Source organism: Ovis canadensis, chromosome 6 (genome assembly GCF_042477335.2).
Source record: "Ovis canadensis isolate MfBH-ARS-UI-01 breed Bighorn chromosome 6, ARS-UI_OviCan_v2, whole genome shotgun sequence".
Classification (NCBI taxonomy): domain Eukaryota; kingdom Metazoa; phylum Chordata; class Mammalia; order Artiodactyla; family Bovidae; genus Ovis; species Ovis canadensis.
Window position 1 is genome coordinate 107,022,913 of NC_091250.1, and position 3,155 is coordinate 107,026,067.

The window sequence follows — 3,155 nt, forward strand, 5'->3', positions numbered from 1 at the left end:
ACAGAATCCATGTACTCTTACTAAGGTTAAATAATTTGTTGTATCTTCAGTCCAAGTTTTCTTTATACTTTTTAAATAATCCAGTAGTAGAGTAGAATCTATTAGCCAAAATCAGTTTGGGAATTAAGAGTAAAACTGGGGGTGGGAAAGAAAAGGGTGGACTTTTACAAGACACAATCAGTAAAAATTCAGGGAAAGATCTGAAAACCCTGTATGATAATTTATACTTGTTCCTGAACTGTGCCCTGAGTTGGTAATGTGGGACTTCCCTGGTGGCTCAGACAGTAAAGCATCTGTCTATCAATGCAGGAGACCTGGGTTTGATCCCTGGGTTGGAAGATTCCCTGGAGAAGGAAATGGCAACCCACTCTAGTACTCTTGCCAAGAAAATCCCATGGATGGAGGAGCCTGGTGCAGGCTACTATCCATGGGGTCGCAAAGAGTCAGACATGACTGAGTTGGTAATACCAGTAGCTTCTTATCATATCCTTCTTGTCCTTAAATTTTATTTTAAAAATTTTATATCCCTAACACTTTCTGCTCTTGGAATTTTTCTGTCTTCTGAGTTTTTGTTTTTGTTTTTTTTAATGTTTAAAAATATGTCTGCTTGATAGTCCAATTTTTAACTAGTGACTTGGACATGATACAATTATTAGAATTTAAAGAGTGGTTGTCATTCTTCCTGGGAAATAGATGGGGAAACAGTGGAAACAGTGTCAGACTTTATTTTTTTGGGCTCTAAAGTCACTGCAGATGGTGACTACAGCTATGAAATTAAAAGACGCTTACTCCTTGGAAGAAAAGTTATGACCAACCTAGTAGCATATTCAAAAGCAGAGACATTGCTTTGCCAACTAATGTCTGTCTAGTCAAGGCTACAGTTTTTTCAGTGGTCATGTATGGATATGAGAGTTGGACTGTGAAGAAAGCTGAGCGCCGAAGAATTGATGTGTTTGAACTGTGGTGTTGGAGAAGACTCTTGAGAGTCCCTTGGACGGCAAGGAGATCCAAAAAGTCAATTCTGAAGGAGATCAGCCCTGGGATTTCTTTGGAGGGAATGATGCTAAAGCTGAAGCTCCAGTACTTTGGCCACCTCATGTGAAGAGTTGACTCATTGGAAAAGACTCTGATGCTGGGAGGGATTGAGGGCAGGAGGAGAAGGGGACGACCCAGGATGAGATGGCTGGATGGCATCATTGACTCGATGGACGTGAGTCTGAGTGAGCTCCAGGAGATGGTGATGGACAGGGAGGCCTGGCGTGCTGCGATTCCTGGGGTCGCAAAGAGTCGGACATGACTGAGCGACTGAACTGAACTGAACTGAGTCATGCCCATATGGGGAAAGATGTTTGGGTGTGTTCTTTTGAAATTGAAACTGGTAAAGTAGGTGCTTAAAAGACCGTATTTGCTGCTCTGTGTGGTTAAAAACTAATTCTGTTGTATCATGTACATAACTACTCATCATTTTCTTCCTCCTGAAAGCATTAATAAAGGTTTGGTTCTAAACCCCTCCATAAAATTTTCACAAAAATTTAACCATGAATTTATTCATGCCTTGAAGCTAAGTTAAACATAAAATTCTATTCCTACAGCCCACAGTATGACCGACCCTGTAGTGATTCATATGTTGATTATCAGAGTTATGGGGCATCTAGACCGGCTGAGCTGAAACTCATGTTCACTGGTATCTGAGGAAGACAGTTTTTAATTGGGTAAGGAGAGGGAATTCAGTTGGAGGTTGGGGTCTCAAAGGGAGAAATAAAAGATATAAGATGGCATGTCCTTCCACAGCCACCACCTAGAACTGGAGCTGGGTGATGAGCAGCAGATGATCATCAAAATGTCTTTTTTTTTTTTGATACTCAGCGTGGCGTGTGGGATCTTGGTTCCCCAACCAGGGATCAAACCTGTGCCTGGATGCCAGAGAAGGGCCCCTGCCAATGTCTTTAAAAGAAACTTTAGGGTCTTCCTTGGTGGTGCAGTGGCAAAGAATCCTCCTGCCAATGCAGGAGATGATGGGGCTCCGACCCCTGGTCCGGGAAGATCCTACATGCCATAGAGTAACTAAGCCTCTGTGCTCCAGAGCCCAGGAGCCACAATTACTGAGCCTGCATGCTGCAACTACTGACGTCCATGAGCATCGAGCCCATGCCCCCCAACAAGAGGAGCCACGGTAAAGAGACGCCCTCACACCACAACTAGACAGTAGCCCCTGCTTGCCACAACTAGAGGAAAGTCTGTGCAGCAACAAAGACCCAGCGTAGCCAAAAATAAATTTTAAAATAAAAAAAAATTTTTTTTAAGAAACAGGGTCCCAGAGTCCTTGTACACATTCTCTGTCCTCTCTTTCCCAGCCTAGCCCTGCCTCAGCACAGCGGACACCTTCGTGGGTACCTGGAAGTTAGTGGATAGCAGAAATTTCAATGACTACATGAAGTCTCTTAGTGTGGGTTTTGCTACCAAGCAGGTGGCCAATATTACCAAGCCTACCACAGTCATCGAAGTGAATGGGGACACAATCACCATAAAAACACAAAGCACCTTCCAGAACAGGGAGGTCAGCTTCGAGCTAGAGTGAATTCAATGAGACAACAGCAGATGACAGGAAAGTCAAATCCATCGTGATGCTGGATGGAGGCAAACTTGTCCATGTGCAGAAGTACAAGAGACAACACTTGTACGGGAAATAGTTGATGAGAAACTCATCCTGCCACTCACCCACAGCACTGCAGTTTGCAATCATACTTACAAGGAAGAGGTATGACCTGTACACTCCTTTACTGACTGTTCTTCTGCCAGTTGGCTACTCGTGGACTCGGCACCAGATTGTCTCATTTTTCTCCCCTAGCATTTTATATAAAGCTACCTTGATTGCGGAAATTTTCCTGGTGTCAGGTGGCATCAGCCTGAATCCAGTTCCAATCTCATTGTGTATGTTTGGTTTTTTAACTGCATCCAAAGGGTGCTGCTCTGAGGTCAATAACACAGAGCCAAGGCCAAAAAAAAACAAAAAAGAAAGAAGCCTTTAGGAGCCTCTGAAAAGAGCAGAGCTGCTTTGGGATCAATGTGACAAAGTATCACACAGTTTTAAGAAGGGGGCCCTTCTCTCCAGAACTTCTCTGCACAGAACTTACTCCTTCTCTGGAAAACAGAAG

The 3,155-nt window shown here is 43.6% G+C and overlaps 1 pseudogene; it reads left to right on the forward strand.

Annotated features, from left to right (window-relative positions):
• The first annotated feature begins 1,335 nt into the window (after window positions 1-1,335).
• LOC138442840 (fatty acid-binding protein, heart pseudogene) lies at window positions 1,336-2,764 on the forward strand (annotated as a pseudogene).
• Window positions 2,765-3,155: the final 391 nt, after the last annotated feature.